Source organism: Patagioenas fasciata, chromosome 7, assembly GCF_037038585.1.
Source record: "Patagioenas fasciata isolate bPatFas1 chromosome 7, bPatFas1.hap1, whole genome shotgun sequence".
In the NCBI taxonomy this organism is placed as follows: domain Eukaryota; kingdom Metazoa; phylum Chordata; class Aves; order Columbiformes; family Columbidae; genus Patagioenas; species Patagioenas fasciata.
This window is the reverse complement of record NC_092526.1, coordinates 1,266,402-1,273,555: the sequence shown is the minus strand read 5'-3', so window position 1 is coordinate 1,273,555 and position 7,154 is coordinate 1,266,402.

Sequence of the window (7,154 nt, the reverse complement as noted above, 5' to 3'; positions counted from 1 at the left end):
TTGATCAAGAGCCCACTGATGATGAACTTCCCAGTTTTCAAACCTGATCAACTGCACCTTATCTTTGCCCTAGGAAAACATCTACCAAGCTTTGAGTGATGGCTTTCCCAGCCAACAAAGCCTGTGCATCTTTTAATTACAGCCTAAAGCCAACGAGCCCTTCCCATTCCAGCTTTTATTTCTCCAAATGCCTCCCAAGCTGTGGGGTGGGTCCCTCGTGCTCCTTTAATCCAAACCAGGGAGACATCATTTAAAACAGCACCGGTCCTATTTCCGAGCTGTCCTGCGGGAGCAGATCAGCCTCGTGCGCTGTGTGTCACACAGTTCATAGAAGTGACAGAAGGAAAGACACTTAATTTACCCCGCTCAAACAAGGAGCGCTTCTTCAGCCCTCCTCAAACAGCGAGGAGCAGCCCAGCCTGGCCGGCCCTCGCACGGAGCTGACAGACGAGACACATTGGGGCCGGACGTTCATCACACATGTGGTATTATCCAAACATCTCACCGCGTACCAAGAGAAACAGGGAAAAACGCTGCGAGCTGCAGGAGGAGCTGCAGGCAGACCAGCTGCATCCTGCACGTGAATTATGGCGGGTCTTCTAACAGGCACACCAACATTTAAAAAGTAAAGATAAGCTAGGAAACAGAACTAGGGAACACACAGTCACACAGCAACAGCCAAGGAGACAACAAATGCAGTGTTCCCGCTGGGTAAACGAGGTTTCAGCTCAAGCCCGAGCCTCAGCGGTTCTTACAGCGGCTTCTGGCTCAGCAGAAACAGGACAAGCGGCAGGAGATCGTCCCGAGATGTCCGAGGGCAGCAGCGCCCTGCAAAGGCACCCGGAGCTAAAACATCCTGATTTCCCATGTCCCAGACACTGGGAACACAACGAAACCAAACAAGGAGTTCTCCCGGTAGCTCGTTAGTGTGAGCATTGGATCTTAAGGAGGCTAGAGCAAACCGCGGTACATTCGATTCCCAGAACCCGGAGTCCAGACGCTGCTCTGTGTCTGCCCCAGCACCCCGCGGAACTTTGGGGTCTTTAAGGTAGGTGTCCCGTAAGGTTTTGAGTTCCCTTGTGCCCAAATCCAGAGGCATTCAGAGCCCCGCTGGAAAACAAAGCAAAACCAGCTGGGCTCCATAAACATCAACTGCTGATGCTCATGTTGATGAGGATTTTTCCCTTCCTCAGCTTCCTTTTCCCTACAAAGCTGATATTTTGCACTGTTTTAACCCAGGAAAAATTCACGGTGTTTTTAGAGATATTTGATAGATTTTCTTTCCCCCTCCGCTCTGCTGCACGGTAGGAATACATAATCTTTCCTTCCGAGAGCATACACATCTACAGGCAATACAGAGAAATGCCAAATGGTAAACTTAAATACAGATATACTCTCCCAAAACCCAAAATTAAGCTATTGTTATTACACCGTTCAAGGAATCGAATGACTACTAACCATAATTTAGCTAAGATCAAGTGTAAAATCTGTTTAATAATATCTGATACATCCTCTATCTAGGAGATTATATCCTGCATTTGCAGGGCATTGACTCAATAATCTAATAGGTCTTTTCCATCTCTGACTTCTATTAGCCTATGAATTATAACAAAAGGACCATTAGGCAAACCATAATTGTGGAAACAGCCTTTGACACATGAGACTAACTACTGCCATGGTACAGAGAAAACCCTAAAATTAAAACATGGACAGACAATTGGAAGTAAAGCTTTCCCTTTATCCAAGTGTTAACTCACTTGATTAAAAAAAGAAAACCCCTCAGTAAGTCACAGAGAAGGGACTTTTCCTCCTCTTCTTGTTAGGCAAAACCGCCTTGTTTTGACAGCACGGCAAGTGCCGGTTTGTCACTGGAGGAGGGACTGGAACCGGAGGGGTACATGGAATATTTTCCTTCCCTGCTGCATCTCCCCAACCAAACTCGCCCGATAGGACCAGCGCTGGCAAACTGCTGCGGTTCTGCCGAGGAACTCACAGGCTTGGCTGTCAATGAGCTTCACCTGCGGGGGAAGAAAAATAAACCAAAAAACCCAAAAAAGACACAAAGCACAGAGCCAAGGTTCCCTGACTGTGACAGAGCTGGAAACGCAGCCGCCCTCCGACAGCTCCATCTGTCACACCTTCCCGCAAGGAGGTCATCGGCTTTGCAAACACCTCGGAGAAAGCGACCAGTTAACAAATGAAGTCACACATTCTAATGCATTTACAGGGAACGTAAACGTCACAAGAGCGCAGCAGTGGAGCCGCCTGCGAAGAGCATCGGAAAGAAATTCCCATCTCAGTTCCCCTGTGCAAGGGTTCATTTATATGTTCACATTCACCCCGCTCGCTGCGTCAGCAGTGGCCAGAACTGCTCCCCTTCACACCCAAAGCATGAGGGCCGGGCTGCGGGCACAGAGGTGACATTGTCCCCAAGCATCTGCCCTCATGTCACCACATGCGGTCCTGGCGCTGCCCTCCTGCCTGGCGACTGCGGGAGCTTCATGTCCCGTTCAAACTGACCCAGGACCCACGCTGGGTGTTAGAATAGGTGGGTTAATTCCCAAGCCGTTCCCCGAGCACAGAGGTGACCACGCGTCTGTGCTTCCATACCGAGGCCTCGACGCTCTGGGTGCATGGTGCTGGGCTCCTGGTGCACAGCGCTGCAGCTGTGCAGGGGCTCAGTGTCACGGAGCAGGGGACGAACACATCACGGAGCCGCGTCTCCTCGGTCCCACGCTCTCCCAGGCCATCCCTGCAGGGGTGCCACCCCGCCACTCAGACACAGGCATCCAGCATTAGCAAAGCACCGCCGACCCTGGAGCTGAACCATTATTAATGTCCCTCTGACAAAAATCACAGCTTCCAGTTTTCTAAAAAATTTCTCAACCAATACATACACTTCACATGAACAACTGTTGCTTTTTTCCCCGTTAATTTCTGACACAACTGTTTATGCAAATCCCATTCGTTAAAGACACTTCTGCAGTTCTCATCTGTTTACGCCACTATTTATGAACAGCGCAAGGAAAAAGCCCTGGCTGGTATCTTACCTTAACAGATCCTACGGCTTCCGAGAGCCCGCGCTGGAGGAGCCATGAGCTGGAGCCCAGCCCGGGCGCCCATGTGCCGGAGCAGCCCTGGCCAGCTGTGCCGCGGCACCGCGCAGCAGCCGCACGCCACATCTGCTCGCCCGCGCCGCCCCGGAGCTGCCAGCCCTGCCCGGCTGTGCCAGAGCATGTGGCAGAGAGCGTTTGTCATTACTGCTGGAACTCGGGGACATCCAGGAGGGATTAGGGGGATGCACAAGATCATTTCTGTTGGTGACTCGGGCAGGATTTGGAAACGGATCTTCTCAAATGGCAGCGAGTACAATTATACATTTCTGCAACAACATGCTTAGAGCTATATTAACACTTTCCTTTAAAAATCAGTTTTCCAAGGGGTTTATGAGTTAGCAGTAAATATTCTCCACGAGCTGATGGCAGCCACACCTGAATTGTTTTTCCAATTAAAATTGGATCCTGAGAAATATCCACACAAAGAGCCTGTGACTGAAGAGAATCCATGAAAAAGCACATGGACAAAATCCACTGGGGCCAAACTGGGAAGTTTTACCCGTCTGTGGCTGTGACACTCGATCACCCGCTGCCTCGGCAAACAGCCACGAGTGGCACGGGAAACAATCCTGCACTGCCAGGAACCACAGTATGGGCTTAATAGAAACGTTAATATTGACTCCATCGCGCACACAACAACCGCATTAAACAGGCTACTCGACAGTGCGTTCTGCTGGACTCCAACGTCCAGAAAGCCTGGGCTGCTCCATCCCGCCTTTCCAACTTTAATTCTGCCCACACGTCCCATGACGAGCTCATTAAACTCTGCTGCATTTCCTCCCACATCCAACTTCACATCTTTTCTTCAAAGCTGCTTCCTTCTCCTAATGTCTGTGGCCCGCAGTATTTCTACAGTAGACAGCAAAGTAAGGGTTAATCTGGAAAATAAAACCATCCTGAGCCTGGCCTAAACTCCTAGGCCGGGCTTGTCTCAGGGAGTAAGAGTGGGTTGCATTCACTTATCAGTTTCTGTAGGGCCCTGTGTATATCTGTAACCTCTAACTATCCTGATTATTTGGGAGAAAATAAATACTAATTTCACCTAAAAATACAACACCTCGCTGTCTGTTTTGCACATCGTCAGTGCAGATGCTCGAGCATCCCGAGCTCCCCCCTCACCCAAACCCATCACCCTTCGGTGTCTGCTCCTGCTCGTCGTCTGGCCCCTTTAATTCATCTTTCCAGTGAGATTTTGAGAGGCACGGCATTAAAATTTCAAACATGTTGCTGTCTTCTGCACTCCCATGCACTGACTCGAAACTCAGCCTGAAACAGTGGATTTGACAGCACAGCCTCTTCTGCGCTGGAAGAACTCACCACTCCTATTTTATTTTCACGTTTGAATGAAGAACACCGCAGTGTTAATCTCAATTAAATATTTGCTTAGCCTGTAAAGGAATTGCGGATGTGCGAATAAAAACAACACAGGATTTCTTCCTGAAATTGCACTCGGGTGCAGAAACAGCTGTAAAGGTTCTCAGGGCTTGTACGCCCTCTGATCACTACAGAAAACAAACCCGGCCGAGGTGGCCGTGGCAAAGGTATTGCCAGGGTTACAAAATAGTGGTTTCTCTCTAGCCCCTTGTTTACAGGACCTCCAAGTTTCCTCTTTCCTTTACCAAAGGCAGAGATAGAAGATGGTGGTAGTCAATGCCAGCTAACACTCGCGCTCTGGTTTCACTAATATCACTAGCTTTTTCCAAACAACTTCATGCCATTATTTCATATTTGTTTTGTAAACCTCCTAAAATACAACTATTAAAAAAAATGTAGGAACTATGTATTTCTCAGTCATGGTCGGTCATATTGCTCACTTACAAACTATCATAGAGGAACGTGAACACATGAAATTCGGTTTTGTTAGGAAATGAAATGAAGTAAAAAATTTTACACTTCTCTATAAACTCCACCTTCAGGAATTAGCACAAAGATTCATTTTTATAGAGGTTTTTGAGGAGAAAACACACCAGTATATGACTTGAAATTAATTCGAAATAGATACAGCTGTGTTTTATTGTCCTTGCTTATGCTCTCAGTTACACAGTAGATTATACTTGCTATAAATGTCATAAATACAGGATTTGGGGTTTCTATCTGTGGCCTCCACCATTGGCAGTGTATACAGATCCAATGGCACGATGCTCTGCTAACAGGTCCTTAGTTTCAGCACTTTATTAATGCCAATTTACTCACGTGCCTATGGTTTGTAAAATCAGATTCCTGTCGTAAAGCAAAATTCAGAGCCAGATACTGGGAGTCACGTCGCCACACAAGAACTAGATCGGTGTTATTTGAACACATCATCCACAGAAATACTCAGTGGTACAGTAAAACAGGGGAAAAACCAAAAAGCAGCATACTACAGCATCCAGTCCCTCAGCTTCTCAAAAGGCTTCATTGCAGCTGCAGGGAAATTTGTCTTGAAAATATGACAGTCCCGAACCCTCACTAAATAACCTGAGTCACAAAGCCACACAACAAGCCCCGTTTGCAGGAGCAGCGAGCTCTGTCTCGGTGGCCTCGGCAGATTTCTGCTTTCACACTTACACCTTGGCGATTGCTTCTAACAGGAGAGGAAAACCCTCAAAACGGAGGATCCTGAACTGCTTAATGCCTCTAAAACAAAATTGCCCAACAACTTAACCACGGTATGGCTGCTTCCATACAGGACTTTTAGAAATGGAAAGATACACATTTAAAAAAATAAATTAATTAATTAAAATTTAAAATTTAAAAAAAAGGAGTTTGTGAGGATAGTGGCTCAGCTGTGCTTTCCAAAGCCATCCCCTGATGCCAGGGAAGAGCATTTTGCTGGTTGGGAGCTCAGAGGCAGCGCCTGCACCGCGAGATGCCCGGGGATGCTGCACCCGGGGGATGCTGCACCCGGGGGATGCTGCACCCGGGGGATGCTGCACCCGGGGGATGCTGCACCCGGGGGATGCTGCATGGCTGCCCCATCCCACTGCTGCCCCATCGCACCAGTGCCCCGTCCCACCGCAGGGCACAGGAGCAGCCACCCCGGGGACACAGAGCAACCTCTCCGTGTGTGCCGGGAGAGCTGCTCCCTGCCCCCAGCCGCAGGAACAGAGCTGTCGCCGCAGCTGACAGGGAGCGAGCGGAAAGAAAAAAAACAGGAGAAATATCTGGGACAAAAAAATGTCAACCTGTACAAACCTGGGGACAGTCTTAAAGGGAATAACATTTAGAAGTAAACCTATGGAATTAGCCACGTCAGTGTTAAAGGAAAAAGCGCGATCCCTGTGTGCTGGAGGTACTGAATCACCCGCAGGACCTCCTGCCAGAGCTGGATGGCTCGTGCCCTGTGTGGAGCATCGCACCCTGCCCTGTGCAGATGGGATGTGCGCCTTGCCCCTTTCCTTTCAAAATTACTGTTTCCAGGAGCGCACGTAGGCAGCCGAACAGGCCCAGGCACAGCTGCTGCTCCCCCACACCCTGAGGGGGACCCAGGTGGACACAGCATCCCCCCGGGGCTCCCACCCCTCATCCACCCAACCTCCTGTCTGGTCTCTGCCCTCCGAGCCCAGACTAAGAGCCGAGCGGGAAGCGAGGCACTGCTGCTGAGCTGCGGCAGACCCAGCCTATTCCAGCGCTGGTCCTGCTCCCCACGCCGAGCTGAGCCCAGCCCTGGCTCACGATCATGTTCCCTGCCCGGAGCCAGAACGTTTCCAGGGAAGCTGCTTGCACCGCTCGCTCCTCCCGCAGCAGAGCCCCTCGTCAGTGCCCTTTCAAGTTTTGCTCCAGAGCTTGTCGCTTCGCTTTATTTCTCTGTGAAGACGCTGGAGGGTTTCTTGTTCCAAGGTCCATACCTGAACTACTGACGAGGGTTGTGCCACCAATACAGGCGCATCGGTGACAGCGCACCCGTGATCCAACACACTCAACTACCACATCACCCACCGAGCAGCTGTTCCCACAGCCAAACACAGGCACGCACCTGGGGTTTAATGGGTACGGGTCCGCGCCATTTTTAGAGGTTTAGTTGGAGAATGGGAACACAGGAGGAAAAGACTTCTTGCC